At 45.9% G+C, this 7,627-nt stretch overlaps 1 pseudogene; it reads right to left on the minus strand.

Moving 5' to 3' along the window:
• Positions 1-604: 604 nt before the first annotated feature.
• Positions 605-709, minus strand: LOC141109053 (U2 spliceosomal RNA; annotated as a pseudogene).
• Positions 710-7,627: the final 6,918 nt, after the last annotated feature.

Consider the following 7,627-nt stretch of genomic DNA (forward strand, 5'->3'; position numbering starts at 1 on the left):
AATGACCAGGCCCTCCGGCCAGGAATAAAAAATTCCTCTGGTCCTAGCCAAAAGGCCCAGCCCAAGAGGCAGGTGCAAAAAAAAGCTGTGTTATGGTGCAGTGACCGTGGTGCCCAAAATCAAAGTGACTGCCACTCACAGTGATCTTATGGCACCCCTGGACTGCCACTCCAGGGGCACTACTCCATAAGCTTTCAAGACCTACCCTGGCCCACAGCCTAGACCACGGCAGCCCCCACCGCAGACAGAAAAGGCATGAGGTTCAGGAAGCTTGGTGAGAGCCCTTGCCCCGTAGGCTCCACCGCACTCCCATCACCCCTTCCAGTTTCACATTCGGGTAAATGGATACTAGCCACTCCCCCCCTCCAGCAAAAGGGGAGTAGGCGTTCTCCTACCCAAATAACTGTCAGCAGCTAGAGCTACCACAATCCAGGCCAGAAGGCCAGGGACCCGACCCTTCAGCCAGACCAAAATGCAGCACCCATCCCCACCAGGAGCACCCTTCCAGACGGCTCAGACTCAACCATTGGCCGGTCCCCAGTATACTGTCGGGCAACACGGCGTAGTCCCTGCTGAGTATCGCCTTTCCAGGTACTATGACACCATTGGATTTGCTGGCCCTCCCCAACGAGAGTGACACAGCCCCTCCTCTGGAAACTGATAAGAACAGATACTACACTTGATCTTAGCCAAAAGGCCGAGAAGCGATCAGATTCGTAAAACAGATGTTTTGTTTGTGTTGCCAGACGGTCCTAAAAGAGGACAGGCAGCGTCAAAATCTACTATTTCTCAATGGATTTGTCAAGAGATTGTTCAAGCTTATGGTTTAAAGAGGAAAATTCCTCCTTTTCTCCTTCCTCCCTTCAGTTGGCATTGCTATGGGACATCCCACATAGTAATCACTATGGCTCTGTGTTGATTTCTTTTAAATACTTTTATTCCTATTACAAGGAATGTAAACATCCCTTGTAATAGAAATAAGTATTACAGGTGCACTTTATTGAGAGATTTGTCATCAAAAAAACCCCCAAATCTCTCCTTTACCTTTAGACCCCTTTCACACTGAGGCGTTTTTCAGGTGCTACAGCGCTAAAAATAGCTCCTGCATAGCACCTGAGAAAAGCCTCAGTTGCCAACCCAGTGTGTAAGCTCAAATGCTTTCACACTGGGGTGCTGTGCTGGCAGGGCGTCGCAAAAAGTTCTGCCAGCAGCTTCTTTGCATCGGTGGATGAGCGGTGAATACACCGCTCCTACACTGCTCGTTCACCACTCCTGCCCATTGAAATCAATGGGGCAGCGCTGCTATACCGCCAGAAAGGTGCCGCTGCAGCGGCGTTTTGCGGGTGGATTTCACCCCTTTTTGAATAGCGCCGCTTAGACGGCGCTAAAAATAGCGCCGCTTTACCGCTGACGCCCGGGGTGGCTCAGTGTGAAAGGGGTCTTAAAAGCAAAAGATTAAAAAAAAAAAAAAAAAAAAATGGTTTTACTTTCAGCCTGGACTGCTATTCTATCAGAATACCGCTACCCATCAGAAAATGCAATGGAAGCGACGTTCCGTCGCGGCCATCTTTGTACACCCCGCACTCATCCGCAGTAAGCATACAGTCAGAAGGCGGCAGGCGGACATCTTTTTACATTGAAGTCTTGCATTTCACGCTTATTTTTACCAGTAAACTGAGCTATATAGTGAAATGCAGTATTTTGAAATCTCTGACATTGTTTTTATGTTGAATTTTAAAAGCAGCGGTGTTGTCAGATTAGCAAACTTGTGAGATCAGCAGGCTTGCCGCTGTTTTTAAAATTCAACATCAAAACAGTGTCATTGATTTCAAAATACTGTATTTTACTATACAAGCTCAGTTTACCGGTAAAAATAAGTGTGAAATGCAAGACTTCCTGGGTGTAATAAGATGTCCGCCGACTTCGGTGGGTGTAAAAAGATGTCCACTTGTCGTTTTCTGACTGTAGCCCTGTTCTGATGGGTAGCGGTATTCTGATAGAATACCGGAAGTGATGTCATGACGTCGCTTCAGTCCTCCAAGTCCACAGAGGCAATCAGAGATGATCTAGTCAAACATTACCTCTATGACCAGCCAGCCACACGTCAGATAGTTTCTCGGGCACGCCGGTGGAAATGGTAAGCCCGAGAAACACCGACAGGACGAGAGGTGCGACGTGTGAAGGATTGTGGCTCAGGAGCGAGTCTGCTTGAGTGCCCCTATAGCAAGAGGCTTGCTATTGGGGGTACTCGGTAGATGGGAGAAGCCAGGACCACTGACAGGGGACCTAAAAATAGGAGGATCGGGGGCTGATCTGTACAAATCCATTACACAGAGCTGGAACGCATAACATTTTTTTTTTTTAAACTTTACAAATCACTTTAAAAAAGGAACACAAGATAATAATACAGGTAGATTGGGTTAGGCTGGTGCCCTCAGCAGAACACTGGGCAAAGATGTACGACAGCCCAAAATAACCCCTCCAACTCCTGTAATGCTCCAGCTTGTAGCAAATCAATATTAGGAGTGGATGAGGAGAACAGAGGGGAGGGATTGGTGTCCATTGATGTACTATGTACTCCAAAAAAAAAAAAAGGGATTTTAAGGCAAGTCAAAAAAGACAATGGTTTTCATTGTACAAAAAAAATAAAAAATAAATAAAGGATACAGGAAAGTTATTCCGGTATAAATTGATGTTCAAAAGCAGTCCAACTGAGGGGTGAGCAGCACAGCATATAACACGCTAACAGGTCCACAAGTAACCGTAAGTTACCAAAAGGGAGCTGCCTGAAAAAACGTTCAACCGAAGCTGGCATCAGAAAACATCCACTTGATAAAACTTGACAAACGGTCCATAAAAATAGATCACTCCCCCTTGATTTCTATTTTATTTATTTTTTTCCCCATCTTACCTTGCTGGCCGGTTCTTTGAAAATGTACTCACCCACCCAACATTGTCTGCTGCATTTTGTTGCTCCACTGCCACACACTGTGGTCCATGCCACCATCTTCTTTCCTAGGTCTTCTGCCAGCCCTCGATGATATGCGATGCCACTATGGGGTGGCCAAAGCCTCCTGGGATGCGGGTGTCCCAGGAGGCTGGAACTATGTCATTTTCACCTAGAGTGAAAGATGAATGCTCAAGCCTTAAAAAAATAAAAAAAATAAAAAGGGAAGGGAGACGGAGGAGTAAAGAGCAACATTACATTAAGTTATAATGTGAAGTGAAGGTTCATCTGAAAGGAGGAGCTGCAGTCGAGCATGTGAAAATTAAAAGTCAGCAGCTACAAAAACTGTAGCTGCTGAATTTTAATAAAGACACTGACCTACCCAGGGATCCAGCGCTGTGCAGTCTTCGGTCCCCGGCATCTTAACTGTGGGCAGCTGGCTGCGACTCCTTGCAGCTTCACAAACGGTTGCTCACTGCGTATGCACAAGCCACGCTGCGCTTTGTGAATAGTTCCGCAGTCTTCTGGGATCGGTGATGTGTCCCAGAAGACTGCAGGCAAGGGGGGGTGGAGGAGAACTTCCGCTAAGATCGCCAAGTCAATCCGAGCATAAGTGGGAGTGGGTATCTTTCAAAAACAGGTACCCACTCCCCTGCCCCATCAACAAAATGTGCCAAATATCAGTTCAAGGGGGTGGGGGAAGGAGGAGGAAGTGTAGAACTTACGTTTTTGGGTGAAGTTCCCCTTTTAAATCTAAATTTGATAGATGACCTATCAAAATCACTTGAGATGGTGAAGCAAGAAGCAGGCTGTCCACTATGGGGACCCACAGGAATAACAAAAAATGAGTCAGTTTGTCCAAAAGAACCCTCAACTGCGAAGTAGACACGTTAAACATCCAGGCAGTTGAGGAAGATCTCCCTGGCATGCCCTGGAGCAGGACAGAGAGATTGGATTACAGTGTCCTGGTTAAAGTTCACCCTTCATAACATGTTACACTCGTAGCTGTAATATATTACTAAACAAGCAGCCCCTGAATCCCCAAAGCCCCGGTTGTGACAGCGGGCCGGAGATCTTTTCCCTGCACCCACTGCAAAAAAAAAAAAAGTATGTGCAGGACTCCGCTCATATTCTGTGAATGGGAGTACTACCATCAGCTATTGCGGCTGGTCGTTTTCAATGAGCTGATGAGCGCTCTAGGTAGTTAATTGATTTTTCCTGTAACTGCCTGCCTGTATGAGGTAAGAGCAGACAGCTACACTGACAGGAGCCTGGCATTGCATCCCCAATCTGCATATTGCAGGTGCAATGCTTTACAAGCTTCTAATAAAAAAAATAAAAATAATAATAATAATAAATAAATGCACTTTTTTTTTTACCTGCAAAAAGTTGTTCATTTATTTTAATATTAAAAAAAAAAAAAAAAAAAGGTTAACTTTGCCTTTAAGTGGAAGGAAAAAAACACCTTCGGGGGGAAAGAGGCCTTAGACCCCAAAGACAACCTTGTCTCTTTGAAGCAATGGTTCTCAAAAGGATAAGGCCACAACATACAGGTTCAAAGGGCTTTATCTAAAGAGTAAACAGCACCTGGTTGGGGTTCCACCGATTCACTGTGGAACATAGCAGCAGGGCTGGTGAAAGGATTTTTGAGACCCTAGGCTAAACCTCATTTTGCCGCCCCCCCTTGGCTCCACCTCTGACTCTACTCCATTTGCCTTTCCCATGTATACCCCACCTTTTTAATGAAGTGCCCATCAAATGTAGCTTTACCAGCACCCATCAATGCAGCCTCACCAGCGTCCATCAATGAAGCCTCGCCAGCACCCATCAATGAAGCCTCGCCAGCACCCATCAATGTAGCCTCGCCAGCACCCATCAATGTAGCCTCGCCAGCACCCACCAATGCAGCCTCGCCAGCACCCACCAATGCAGCCTCGCCAGCACCCACCAATGAAGCCTCGCCAGCACCCACCAATGAAGCCTCGCCAGCACCCATCAATGAAGCCTCACCAGCGCCCATCAAATGCAGCCTACCAGTGCCCATCAATGAATGTTTGCTTGCTTCCATTAATTTGGGAGTCAGGACACACAGTCCTCCACCGCCGCTGCGCCTCTGACACTATGTGCGAATGGAGCGGCGGCTGCCTGCTGATGCTGACTTAGTTTCTTGCTGCAGAGAGGAGAGTAGGAACACTAGTGGCCGGGCGCCCTAGGTGGCTGCCTAGTGGTAGCCCTGGCCCTGCATAGAAGGGAAACAATCTGGAATATTTACTAAAACTGGTGCACACAAAATCTGGTGCAGCTCTGCATAGAAACCAGCTTCCAGGTTTAATTGGTCAAAGCCTTATTGAACAAGCTGGAGTTAGATTCCGATTGGTTACTATGCACAGCTGCACCAGATTCTGTGTGCTCCAGTTTTAGTAAATTTCCTCAAATGTGTGTAAGGACTGAGGCAAGTGGTCTTTGAAAGAATTGCAGGGGCAGAGAAATGACCCTTGATGATACTCAAGACCAGATATTGATTCAGGTCCTGCTGTAAAAAAGACAGGAGTCTTTCTGGGATAATAATTCCTTGCTTTGTACCATAAGAAATAGGCTAAGTGCAAGGATAGAGAAGTCAACTTCCCAACTTTCGAGAGCATTAAGGAAACAGATAGGTTCAAATCCCTTAAGACCTGAGCTTCTACAGCCACCCCGTTAAAGCCAGTGACCGAGAAAAGGGAAAGTAAACAGATCCTCGGGATAGCACATTCTAGGAGAGCCCATGGAGAGTCTGTCAGGTGCCTGACCTGATAGACCTGCGCCAGTTCGGAAAGGTATGGATCAGGTTAAACAGATCCACAGAGTAAAAGCATGCACTGTGAAGGCTTGAGGATCCCTGAACATGGGGACACTTGGAAACCAGGATCAATATCTGGCATTTGCTACAGAGGTTTTGAAACACTTTGGGGTGAAAGGCTGTTCTGGATTCAGCTGGTGACAACCAAGGAAGTCCACTTGTCAATTTTCCACAACTGGAAAGAACACAGTGGACAGGGTTGAAATGTGAAGTTCTGCCAAAGACAGACTCTGGTTGGCTTCATTGAGCAACCTGATGGTTGATGTAATGCTACTAAATCCTAGTTGGATCACCTTGCATTTGAGAGGTCCAGCATTCAAGGGATAACAGATCTGCTCCAAGTTTTATAATGTTGATCAGAATACAAGCTTCCTCCAGGGACCAAATTCATTCTGCCTGAAAGGTGTCCAGGACTATTCCCCAACTGGACAGGCTGGTATCTGTTTTAGGAACCTTCCAAACCAGTGGGAAGAAAGATTTCCCCAACTCCAGGGCAGAACTCAAGAGCCACCAGGCCACAGCAAGCCCGGCATTATGCATATGCAATGGTCCAAAATATTGAGTTACAACAGTCTAAGGATTTAAACTAAATATATGGATCTGCTGTGAAAAAGGCTACATTTAAAGTAGGAGGAAAGGCATCACAATAACTCACCAGTAAAATTTTGCTCCCCCTTAGCTCTGATCTTCTCTGGATACGTTTTTTATTAAATCACTACTTAAATACCATTTCTGTTTTACAATTTTCTATGCAGTCACATGACCGCAAAGCTTTGGCATTCCAGCTTACTCCCATCTCTCTATGGATGTTGGGCAAGACCTCTTCACCCAGCCAACCACGTTTTAGTGACTCTGGCAGCCATGGACACTGGAAGAATGATGTCACAGCTCCTTGATACTCAGCACTTGTTGTTGGACCCTCTTTTTTTTTTTTTTTTTTTTTTAATAGAGAAGCAATAGAGCTTTACCGTCAGCGGACCGCATAGAAAAACTAGAACAGCATTTACAAAACAATAAAAATGTACGTATACAGGGCGGATCAGAGCTAATTGGGAGCAAAATTAAACCGGTGGGTTATTGTGATGCATTTCCTTCTACTTTAAGCCCTGAACCATAATGTAAATGTTGAGCATTGGTCAGCTTCTGGACTACAGTTTCCAAGCATGGAAGCAGAGAGTTTAAAGATTGTCCTGTGGGAAGAGCAGTATCTAGGAGAAGGCCTAGATACTCCAAGTGACGAGTCTATTTCAGTGGTGATCTCTGGATTTTTAAGAGCTACATTAACCTCTGCAGCGTTTGAGCAGTGAGACATTGACTGAAAGCCTGTGCTGACTGTTCCCTCAGTAGGGGACAGCCCAGGTATCTCACTATAGGAATGCCAGAAAGTCACCAGTTTGAATGGAAACAACGACTGACCTTAAAAGATTCCATGCAGTTTCTGTACCTGAAGGAAGGTGTTGAAAAAGTCCAGAATGGAGCAAATTCCCCTTTTGCTTTGGTAATTGAAAACAGGTTTGGAGAATAAACCCTGGAACCTTTCCATTTAAGGATCAATGGTTATGACTCCTTGCAAGAGGATCAGCACCAGAGCAGCATGGAGGTCCTCTAATATTTGTGAGGATTTTGGAAGGCTTTACAAAATGAAGAGGAGCAGGGGCTGAGGCAGAGACCGAAATTCTAGCTAGTAGCCTCTAGAAACCACTTTCTGTACCCAAATGCCTGAAATGTCTTGGGACCAGGTGGCAACGAAGGCCAACAGATTTCCCCCGACGCTGATAAGTAGGGGTGTCCCTTCACTACAAGGAGGGCTTGCTTACGAGTTTGGAAACTTAACCTTTAAG

This window comes from Aquarana catesbeiana, linkage group LG09 (genome assembly GCF_042186555.1).
Source record: "Aquarana catesbeiana isolate 2022-GZ linkage group LG09, ASM4218655v1, whole genome shotgun sequence".
NCBI lineage: Eukaryota > Metazoa > Chordata > Amphibia > Anura > Ranidae > Aquarana > Aquarana catesbeiana.